The sequence below is a fragment of the Scyliorhinus canicula genome, chromosome 3 (assembly GCF_902713615.1).
Source record: "Scyliorhinus canicula chromosome 3, sScyCan1.1, whole genome shotgun sequence".
Lineage (NCBI taxonomy): Eukaryota > Metazoa > Chordata > Chondrichthyes > Carcharhiniformes > Scyliorhinidae > Scyliorhinus > Scyliorhinus canicula.
Genome location: NC_052148.1, coordinates 260,473,081 through 260,485,307, shown reverse-complemented (window position 1 = coordinate 260,485,307; position 12,227 = coordinate 260,473,081). Strand labels below are relative to the sequence as shown.

General features: G+C 46.6%; 1 pseudogene; it reads left to right on the top strand.

Annotated features, from left to right (window-relative positions):
• The first annotated feature begins 695 nt into the window (after window positions 1-695).
• On the top strand, window positions 696-11,109 carry LOC119963668 (annotated as a pseudogene).
• Window positions 11,110-12,227: the final 1,118 nt, after the last annotated feature.

Below are 12,227 nucleotides of genomic sequence, written 5' to 3'. Positions count from 1 at the left end.
TTTTATATAAATTTCACAATTTCAGGACATCCCATGGTGCGTGGTCAGTGAAGCACTTTTTGGAAGTGTATAGCTACTTGTACGGTAAGAAATGCAACAGGTAATTTGTGCACAGCAAGCTCCCACAAACAGCAATGTCAGAATGACCAGGTAATCTGTTTTAGCGATCTTGGTTAAGGGCTAGATCCCGCGGGACGCTACCCTGTTTCCGTCCAGAATAGTGCAAGGTCATGGTTTATATGCATCTGGGAGAGCAGATAAGGTTCTTGGTTTAGGGGCAGCACAGTGGGTTCGCACTGTGGCCTCACGGTGCTGAGGTCCCAGGTTCAATCCTGGCCCTGGGTCACTGTCCATGTGGAGTTTGCACATTCTCCCTGTGTTTGCATGGGTTTCGCCCCCACAATCCAAAAATGTGCAAGCTAGGTGGATTGGCTATGCTACATTGCCCCTTAATTGGAAAAAATGATTGGGTACTTTAATTTTTTTTAAAGGTTCTCGGTTTAACATCTCATCCAAAAGATGGGACAATGGTGACTTGCTGTCCTCGTTCAGTTTGTTCTTGTTGGAACAAGTCGGGATGTTGATATAGGACCAAGCTCTTTTGTGATTAACCTTGAAGGTAGATTGCAATTTAAAGCAGCTTTGAGCCTCACCAGTTCCCCAGGTCTGCCAGCCCAATGCAGTGGCCGTACAACATGGCGGCGCCCATAAGGGGGAGAGGGGCAGCACAACGAAACGTCATTCCGTACATCCGCTTAGTGGCTCCACTTGAACTTTGCCCCTCGTCTACTTCCTCCTTCCTTTTCCGGTGACGCCGGGTGCAGGTATGGAGTTTTTGGAGGCTGAGAAAAAATTCACGGGCAATCGGGTGCCATCCGCGGCCATTGGGCACCGGATCGGCCGGGGCCCCCAGGGGTCAGCGTCCCACCGGAGTAGGGGGCCCCTGCGGGCCGGATATCGCTGCGTGTCTGTGTTTATCGAGGCCGAGGGCTGCCCGGGATGAGGCGGGCCTGCGACGGCATCGGAGCCGGTCTGAGCCGAGGCTGGATCCCCGAGGCCGCTAGTGCGAGTGGGGGTGTGGGGAGCAGCGGTCGACTCGGGGCTTGGAGCCTCGGACGTCCCAAAGAGATTTACAGCTAATGAAGAACATTTTTGAAGGGCAGACGCTGTTATAACGTGGGAAAACAGCCGTCAAATGTGTGCACAGCAAGATCCCACTAAAACCACAATCTGCCCCAGCAATGCCTTTCGAAGGATAAATATGGGCCAGGACACGGAGAACGACCATGCCCCTCCTCAGGAATAGTCTCATTTAGTAAATTGCCCCCACCCAGGAGAGCCGAGAGAGATGGTTTTAATGCCCCATCCAATAGATGGGCACCTGGGACAATGCAGCACTCCCTCAGTGCTGAACTGTTAGCTCTGGCACGGCTGGCAGCTTCTCCAGTTGAAAGACCCCACATCAGAGACTTGAGCTCATAATCCAGTCTGTAGGAACCAGCTAAGCATAAAGTGGCACAGTGGTGGGGGACACAGTGGTTGATCTCACTGTGCCAGGGACCCGGGTTCAATTTTGCATTGGATCAATATGTGGAGTTTGTACGTTCTCCCCGTGTTAGCGTGGGTTTACTCCGGTTTCCTCCCACAGTCCACCGGTGTGCAGGTTAGGTCAATTGGCCATGCTAAAAAAATAAATAAATAAATAAAATTAAAAAAAGTTAAGGGGGGGGTTGTTGGGTTACGGGTATAGGGTGGATACGTGGGTTTGAGTAGGGTGATCATTGTTCGGCACAACATTGAGGGCCGAAGGGCCTGTTCTGTGCTGTACTGTTCTATGATTCTATAAATTGCCCCTTCGTGTCCAAAAGGTCAGGTGGAGTTATGGGGATAGGCTGGGGGCGTGGGCCTAGGTAGGCTCAGATCTTCGGTGCAGACCCAATGGCTGAATGGTCTTTCTTCTGCACTGTCATGATTCTATTCTATGAAGGTTACCATAAAGCAGCCTTTGACATGTACTCGAGTTTAGATTTCTTGTCATGTCTACTGCGATACAGTGAGAAGTATTGTTCTGTGTACAGTCCAGGCAGATTGTTCTGTACATGAAAAACAGCATATACGATAAATACACAATGTAAATACATGGGGCAAAATTCTCCCATCGGGAGACTAAGTGCCGACGCCGGAGTGAAAACTGGAGCTCCCTATTCTCCCAACCCCAGGGGGCTAGGAGCCGCGCCGCGTCAATTACGTGCGCCGGGCCTTGGTGTCGCGTAAATTATGCGGCCGGCGTCGCGTAAATGATGTCACCCACGCATGCGCGGTTGACGTGCGCCCCGCAAGACATGGAGGATTGATCTTGCGGGGTGGTGGAGGAAAAGAGTGTGTCCTTTAGAGCACCGATCGCAGGCCAGACCACTACTGAGCGCAATCCTCCCCCCCCCGGCCGCACACGCAGTGTTCGTGCACTGTTCACACCGGCAGCGACCAGTGTGGTTAGCGCTGGCGTGAACTTGTCGGATTGGCCAGGCCGCTCGGCCCATTCGGGCCGGAGAATCGCCACTCGCCTGCCACAAACGGCGAGTGGTGATTCTCCGAGCGGCCTGTTGTGAATCGCGGCACGCCGTTTTGGGAGGGGTGGGAGAATCATGTGCGGGTGCCGGGGGGCGTGGCGCCAATCGCCCGGCACTCCTGCGATTCTCCCACCCGGCGTGGGGGTCGGAGAATTGAGCCCATGGACTTCGACATTGGGTGAAGCATACTGAATGTAGAGCTATAACAGTAGAGAAGTTGCTTAGAAAGTTCAGTGCATTAGCGGGCCATTCAGGAGTCTGGTAACAGTGGGGAAGAAGTTGTTTTTCAATCTGTTGCTTCGTGTTATCAAACTTTTGATTCTTCTGCCAGATGGAAGAGAGAATAATCCGGTTGGGAGGAGTGTTTGATTATGCAGGCCGCTTTCCCAAGGCAGCGGGAGGTATAGGCCAAATTAATGAGTGGGAGGCGGGGTTGTGTGGTGGACTGGGTGGTGTTCACGACTCTAGTTTCTTATGGTCTTGGGCCGAGCAACTACCATACCAGGCTGTGGTGCAGCCAGATGGGATGCTTTCTATGGTGCATCTGTAAAAATTGGTAAGAGTAAATTATTTTAAGGTTCTCACCCTTGTTTTCAAATTCAACGGTGACCTCACCCCTCCGTGTCTCTAATCGCCAACTCCATGACTCCCTGAAATATCTGCACTCCTCCAATCCTGGCCTTTTGCAGATCCCTGGTGTTAGCACTCTGCTATTGATGATCATGCTGTCAGCTCTTGACAAATCTACTAGAATTCTTTGAAGATGTTACTAGTAGAGTTGCCCAGGGAGAAACTGTGGATGTAGTTTATTTAGACTTTCAAAAGACTTTTGACAAGGTCTCACATTGCAGATTGCTATGTAAAGTTAAAGCGCATGATATTTCAGGTAGTGTCTTGAGATGGATCGAAAACTGGCAGCAAGCAAAAAGTTGCAATAAATGTGTGTGTCTTTTTCCGATTGGCAGGCAGTGACTAGCAGGGTACCACATAGATCTGTGTTAGGCCCTAACTGTTCACATTATATATTCATGTTTTGGACGAGGGAACTGAATGTATTGTCTCCAAATTTGCAGATGATGCAAGGTTGGGTGGGAGGGTGAGCTGTGAGGAGGATACAAAGATGCTTCCAACAGGATATGGACAATCTGAGTGAGTGGGCATATGCATGGCAGATGCCATATAATGTGGATAAATGTGAGGCTATCCGCTCTGGTAGCAAAAATAGAAGGCAGATTATTTATTATTTAAATGAGTAAATTGAGAAAGGTGAAGACTCGGCGAGACCTTGGTGGCCTCATGCATCAGTCGCTGAAAGTAAGCAGCAGGGCCATAGTTTGAGGATAAGGGATAGGACTGAGGTGAGGAGAAATTTGTTCTCCACCAGAGTGGTGAATCTGTGATTCACTACCACAGAAAGTAGTTGAGGCCAAAATGTGTACCAGGGTACTGAACTTGATCATAATGAATGGCAGAGCAGGCTCAAAGGGCCTGTCTGCTTCTATTTTCTAAGTATGTTTCTGTAGCTCCCCCCTCTCTGCGCCACATCTGCCTTTTCATCTCTCTCTCCTGTAAGTTGCTTCTTAGAACTTACTTCTATATCCAAGGTTTTGGCCATCTGTAACATCTCCTTATGTGGCTCAATACCAATTTTTGTCTGAAAACACTAGTGTGCTGACACATTGACCGCAGTAACTTGTAAAGTACCAGTGATATATTGAATCATTGAATACTACAACAGGAGGCCATTCATTCATCCATGTCTGCCTGCTCTTTTAAAGCTTTCTAGTTGGTTCCTCTTTCCGTGTCCCCTGCAGTTTTTGCTCTTTCCTTAAGGATTTGCTCAGTTCCTTTCTGAAGGCTGCTATCGAATGTGCACCTTGTAGACATTCTGAATTCTCCCTCCGTGTACCGAACAGGCGCCAGAGTGTGGCGACTAGGGGCTTTTCACAGTAACTTCATTGCAGTGTTAATGTAAGCCTACTTGTGACAATAAAGATTATTATTATAAGTCAAGGTTGAGAAGCCCAGGTTTCTCCAGTAACATCAGTAATCAGGATCTTCGCTATTCTCTGCTCTGCCTCCATTAATATTGCAGTTTGAGCCAAGTAGTTCCATTATTGGCGCGATGGGTGAAGTTGATCTGTGTAACAGTGCCAGGTTTCCAAGGCATTGAATCTGATATTTACCAATATCCCATTTCCTGGGTTTTTAAACCAAGGTTACTTTTCAACACCCAAGTCAATTAATTATTGCCAGAGAGCTAAACAGTGGGTCGCATCTGTTGACGAAACCCCATAACTGCAAACTTAAATGACTGTTTCCTCTACTTCAATTCCAGCTTTAAAAGATGGTTCAGCGGCCTAACGTACCCGCCGTAGGTGTCCTACAACACCGCTTCGAACAAGAAAAGATTGTAAGTACTCCATGTAGAACAGGAGGAGGCTGTTCAGCCTCTCTAAACCTATTCTGTTAGATCATGATCCATCTGTATCATAACTCCATCTACCTGCCAAGGTTCGGAAACCCTTAATGTGCTTACTTAACTTGCGAAATTTTCAGTTGATTCCTGACCTGAACATTTTTTTTGGGTGAGAGTTCTAGATTACTACTTCCCTGTAGTGCATCCTGAACAGCCTGGCTCTAATTTGAAGGTTTCCACCCTTTGTTCTGGCCTCTCGCAGCAGAGAGTAGTTGGAGAAGGACAGTCAACTCCTTCAATTAACTTAAACACCTCAATTTGATTACCCCATAAACTTTTATATTCAGGGCAATATAAACTCTTCAGATTTAACCCTTTTGGCATTTGATGTTGGGTCTTGTTCCCAAAGGCGATCTTGCTGTTTAATTTTCTGGAAGGGGGGCTAGTAGAGTTAGCCGCCCAGAAAGAGGAAAGCTTGAGAGGAACAGGGAAGGAATGGGGAGGAGGGCCAGCTACTGGAGGGAGCACAGGCCTACCCTTTATGGAGGGAAACGAGGTAGCAAGCAGACACCACCCCCCCCCCCCCCCCATCCCCCTCAAAGGCCAATGGGCGAGGGGAATCCTCTACCTTCTATCTCTACCCTCCCCCATCCACATGTGACACACTATATGTGAAACCCAGCTCTTTTTCTTTTTTTTTTAAACTCTGTAACTGTTAAATGAAACACCAATAAAAAGATTTCCAGAAAAAATTGAACAATGTTCTTTTCCTTAATTGTGAAGGTCTCGCACGCCCGGTAACCGCATCGTGTTCCTGTATACCAAGAAGGTCGGCAAAGCACCAAAGTCCGCATGTGGCATCTGTCCTGGAAGACTCCGTGGTGTAAGTAATCAGTTTAATCCCTGCGGTGGGAGTTTTGGTTTAAAACATTTTGGGATTCCTAACTTAAGTTGCTGAAATGTCATTGAGGCATTGAAGGGCAGGGCCTACTCAGTATTTTCAGACTGGGATATGAATATATTTATAGAACATAGAACAGTACAGCACAGAACAGGCCCTTCGGCCCTCAATGTTGTGCCGAGCCATGATCACCCTACTCAAACCCACGTATCCACCCTATACCCCTAACCCAACAACCCCCCCCCTTAACCTTACACTAATTAGGACACTACGGGCAATTTAGCATGGCCAATCCACCTAACCCGCACATCTTTGGACTGTGGGAGGAAACCGGAGCACCCGGAGGAAACCCACGCACACAGGGGGAGGACGTGCAGACTCCACACAGGCAGTGACCCAGCCGGGAATCGAACCTGGGACCCTGGAGCTGTGAAGCATTTATGCTAACCACCATGCTACCCTGCTGCCCCTTATCCTGCCTTATAAACAAGGATTTATTTCTGATCATCTATTGAGATGCCCTAATTATTTCTAGTGGAATAACAAGAGTGGATATTTTGTTTCAAAGTTTTGATAGTGAATAGGGAAAGATGATGTATTTTTTTGCTCTGGTTGGGAGTCTAAGGTGCAGGCCATCGATTTAAAATCCTCTCTGTCGATGGAATCGTAGAATCCCTACAGTGCAGAAGGAGGCCACTCGATCCAACTCTTCAAATGAGCACTCGGCCCATGTCCACCCTGCCCTATCCCCGTAACCTCATAATCTAACCTCCCATCCCTGCACACTTGAGGGCAATGTATCATGGCCAATCCACCAAATCTGCACATCTTTGGGTTCTGGTAGGAAACCGGAGCTCCTGGAGGAAACCCACGCATATGCAGGGAGAACGTACAAACTCCAGACAGTCGCCCAAGGCCAGAATTGAACCTGGGTCCCTGCCGCTGTGTGGCAGCAGTGCTAACCACTGTGCCACTGCCTGGTTAAGGGATTAGGTGGACGCTAAGGGATTCTTCTCAAACCATAAAAAGATTAGAAATTGGAGCAACGGTAGATCAATTGGTCCCTCGAACCTGCTCTACAGGGTCATGGCTGACCTGATGTGGCTTTACTCTACTCCTTGGCAGCCCCGACTCCCTTGTCAATCCAAAAATTGGTCAAATTCCGCCTTGAATATATTCAAAGCCCCAGCCAGCACTGCTGCGGGGGGTGGGTTAATCCTCATCTCCACCTTGAATAGGAATACCCATACTTTGAAACTGCCCCTAGTTCCAGATACCTGAAGAAGAGGAAACACCCTCTCAGCATCTACTCTGCGTCAAGCCCCCTCAGAATCTTATGTTCCAATCAGATCTTCTCCCATTCTTTGAAATTCCAATGAGTAAAGAACCAACCTGCTCGATATTTTCTCATAAGACAACCCTTTCACGCCAAGGGTGAGCCTATTGAAGGACCATGAAAATCATTCCATGTGATTGAGGCAGAGGCCAGTGCATCCAAGTATAAGGTGGGAATGAGAGTTCAGGATTGTTGCAGCAAAAAACTGGTGCAGAGCTAATGGGCTGAATGGTCTCCATCGTCGTAAGACTTGTGTGGACTTGTGAGCTGAAAAGAGAAAGCTCGGGGCTTCCCTTTAAATTGCAGGTTCCAAAGTTTAATCCAGTCCTGTGTGCTTTGACTATGTTGGAGTATCAATCTTTACACAAGCATCCCCAGAGAGTTTTCTGCTATTTTAATTTATTGCTGACCATGATATTCTGTAACAGAAGATTTTTGTCACTGGGATGGAGCTGGCAGGGATGTGAGTGGAAGGCCATTTGAGAGAGACGGGCTGATAAAATAAGATTAGCACCAATGTGAATAGAATCGGGAGTAAAACTGAAGTTTAGGTGAAGGGTGCCATTCAATGTGTTGAAACAATGCAGGTTCATTATTTGAGTGAATTAATTATGTTAAACCTCAACTTTGGCCTGTCGAGGTTTTCCTGAGTTGAGTTGGCGACCAAGAGAAGTCTCAGCATTTTTCGGAAGAGCAGCTTGTGGTGGCGGGCTTGTTAAACTTTGTTCTTGAGTTAAACTGTGTGATCATTCCATCGCCTTCTGATTTGTCCCCTTTTTTAAAAATTACGTGTCAAACTGTGATTTGAAAATCTACATTTAGATGCGAATAGTACTTTGAAACATTAATTTGTCACTTAAATAGCTGACTTGAAAGATCCATCGTAAATGAAATCTTTGCTTGTGAGCCTCGACCCTTCCCAAATAGTCAGCCTGTATTTTGAAGTTGTGTACAAGTGATAAGAGGTCTTGTGATGCAGTAGGTAGAGACCCTGCTTCCGAGCCAGGAGCTCCGGGTTCGAGTCCCACCCCTGGGCTTGATGGCCATGGAAGGTGTGTTCATAACGTGGGCAAACAGGTTGAATATCAACTTGTAAATCCTTCCGACGTGCAAGTGGCAGGGAGAGATTCCTGATCAGCCATGTGATGGAATGAAAGTTGAAGTCTCTGCTGTCCCTTTCCATAGCTCCACACTGCAACTTGCATGTTGCCATAGCAACCCAAACTCCACTGGGTGAACTGTGACACACTTGAGTTTGAAAGAAACTCAAATCTGGTAATGAGTCTCTTTTCAGTAAAGGTACCAACACCAGAATAAAACGACCGTTGCAAACCTGTATTATATCTGACTTGGGATCACCTAATGTTGACGCAGTCTCCAAACCTTACCATAACAAGAAAATAAAACTTACTGAGCTGTTGTTAAAACCTGACTGCTTCATTGGCACCCTTTGGGGGGCACTGCCTTTACCCAGTCTGGCTAACATAGGAATCCAGTTCCACACTGCATGCTGAATACCTGGTGTGCCTTGTTCCGTATTGCAGAACAATCTTTTTTTGAAAAGAGTTAAAACATTGATCTTTTATCTTAATAGGTTTGGTTTGGGTTATGTGTTTCTTCTAGACGGAGTAAGTGAGATCAGTTCTATGCAGCAGAAAACTTTCCAAATCAGGCGCGCAGTCTTCTGATGTCATGTACTCCCAGGACAAGTACAGCAGAGTTAGAGGCAAATCGCAGCTCCGTCCACTCTCCTAACCTCTGAGGAGCATCCATACTGCACCAAAGGAGCCCCTTTTTCATGTCCTTGGCAACCATCATTAGCTGGGCAATATTTCTAATTAAGGACACGTTTTGATGCAAGACCCATGCTGTCTACGTGCTGGATCAAGACTAATCAGACTCATTTCACATGGGACCCTTGCAGCCACAGGACAACCTCCGGCTGACTTGGCTTTGAACTGAGATGAAAAGCTTGGTTTGGTCCTCTGGGCCGTGCAGTTCCTAGCTGTGTTTGAAGTATGGATAGGAGAGCTGACTTTGAGTTTTGGCCAAATGTCTTCAAGCATTCTGCGTCGGTCAGTTTGGTTTTTTCACAGTTTTACAGGTTGATCTAATAGTGAAGGGAATCTAATTATGAAGGGAATAGATAGGATAGATGCGGGCAGGTTGTTTCCACTGGCGGGTGACAGCAGAACTAGGGGACATAGCCTCAAAATAAGGGGAAGTAGATTTAGGACTGTGTTTAGGAGGAACTTCTTCACCCAAAGGGTTGTGAATCTATGGAATTCCTTGCCCAGTGAAGCAGTTGAGGCTCCTTCATTACATGTTTTTAAGGTAAAGATAGATAGTTTTTTGAAGAATAAAGGGGTTAAGGGTTATGGTGTTCGGGCCGGAAAGTGGAGCTGAGTCCACAAAAGATCAGCCATGATCTAATTGAATGGCGGAGCAGGCTCGAGGGGCCAGATGGCCTACTCCTGCTCCTAGTTCTTATGTTCTTATGATGTGTATTCATTTTTGGTGCTATATATGGCCATTTTGCATTTGAACTGTTGACCATAAATAGATACTAACCAATTCCTCTTAAACTTGTGTAGATTCGGGCTGTTAGACCCAAGGTCCTAATGCGATTGTCAAAGACCAAGAAACACGTCAGTCGAGCTTATGGTGGATCCATGTGCGCCAAGTGTGTACGTGACAGGTAACCTTCAAAAAATGACTTCTTCCTGATATCTTTTGGGATTGATTGATTTATTGAATGCTTCTGTCGGCAGCGAGACACACCAAATACGGGGAGTATTGTGTGGCCTTGTATGTGTTCAGTAGACGGTGATTGAGTAGATTCCATGTAGGCCCTCGGACAACTTGTTGAAGCCCTGGACCAAAGTGGAATATCGCACTGGGTGGGTTTTCAATTGGCTGTGGGGTAGGGAGACATCATGAAAACCCAGAGTGGGGAAAATTGAGGGGTATCTTCAAAGTTTTCAGTGGCTGCTGCAGCACAATCAAACTGCACATTGTGTATAGTTGATAAAAAGGTGAACAATGGACCAATAATCTATGTGGTGTCAGGGGAGGGCTGCCTCACCTGGATACCCAGGTAGACCCCCAAATCGCTGGGAGTGTTTTTTTTAATTGAGTGGGTTTGATAGGGTGGTTGCTGGGAGGATGTTTCCCCTCACGGGGGAATCTAGAACGTGGGTGCACCATCTCAAAATAAGTGAGTCTCCATTTAAGCTGGAAACAAGGAATTTCTTCACTTGGGGAGGGGGTTGTTAATCTTTGGAATTCTCTTCCCCAAAAGAGCAGCAGAGTCTGGTTTATTGAATATATTTGAGGCTGAATTGGACAGATTTTTGAGGGTAGTGGGGTTCAGGCCACAAGGAGATCAGTTGTGATCTTATTGAATGGCGGAGCTGACTTGAGGGGTCAAATAGTCAACTCCTGCTCTCTTCTGTTTTGTGTGTCCAGCCTCCCTGCGTGCTGCCTTTTAAGTAGGCTCCACTCCAACGTAAGTTTGTGGGAAGGCCAACACACAGCCTGGTGTGTGGTCTTCCTAATAATGTGACTTGTGACCTGAAGGCCCGCAGCCGGGGATTTTCAGCTTCTGCTGTTGATCGGTGGTCCTGGAGTGCAGATCACTTACAAACATCTGGGAAATGTGACTAACTCTGAGATTATCTTCCCACTCGCACCTTGCTGTTGAGTTATCCAGTTTGGACTGATACGCGTTTTTCTTTTTATCTTTTCAGAATTAAGCGTGCATTCCTTATTGAGGAGCAGAAGATCGTGGTCAAGGTGCTGAAGGCCCAAGCACAAAGCCAGAAATCAAAGTGAACCATCTAGTTTTGTATAAACATGGAAGTAAAAAACTAATTGGAGCTTGTCTGTTGAGAATATTTCTTTTTCCTACAAAGTCTAGATAATTGGGGGCACAATCAGCATGTGCTCCTTGTATGGAAAACAGTTTGCCGAATCTCTACCAGCATGGAGTAATTAGAGAATCCACGTCACCTATAGCATTGAAGTGGGCAGCGCAATATCAAAACGTCCACATTGTAAATGCCTGGCCAGGTTACCAGTTCTAGGCTTCTGAGTGCAAATTTAAGCTGCACTGAAAATATGTCAAATGTGTGCACTGAGTTCACAATAACTGGATAATCTGGTTGGTCCTAGTTCCTTGCAGAAGATGGTGTTGGACTTTCCTCTTGAATCAAAGCAGTCCTTGGAAGTTTATTTCTGCTTATTTATCTGTCTATTTCTGGGCTCTTGTTACTTTGCCTCCCAGATCAATACACAAATGGTGCTGAGAGTGGGGGTGGTGCTGCAGGCTGCTGATCGAAGATCTGACATTGGCTAAAATCAGCTGAGCTTTTAAATCAGTGAACACGAATCTACACAAGTAGTCGGAGCACTCAATACGTTGTATATGGTGCTTTTGTAATTGATGTCTCGGATCGTGACAAACTTCCACTTTTCTGATGTGGCTGGCTCCCTGTGATGAGCGAGGGTAGTGTAAGTGATGGGGGCTACCTTCAGGTTTTGTACACAGCTGACTTAGCCAGGTACCCTGGAATGAGAATGGGTAAAATAATAATGGTTACATGCCAATTGAGAGAAATTAGCTTTGGCTAGTATCCACTCACTGTCTCGCTGGAAGTAGATCAGGCATTGGGATAGGCTGAATGCTGTGTGCCATGAATGACGAGCAGTTTACGTCACAGAAATCACATTTTTTGACCCAGTGCATCAGTGTTCATGCACTGCAGAAACCTCCTCCCACTCAACTTCATTCAACCATGTCCATGAATCCTGCTTTGACAAAGAGTCATCGGACTCGAAACATTAGCTCTTTTCTCTCCCTACTGATGCTGCCAGACTTGCTGAGATTTTCCAGCATTTTCCCTTTCGTTTCAGATTCCAGCATCTGCAGTAATTTGCTTTTACCCCATGAATCCTGCTATTCCTGTCCCTCAAATACTGTCTAGCTTTGCATTAGGGGCA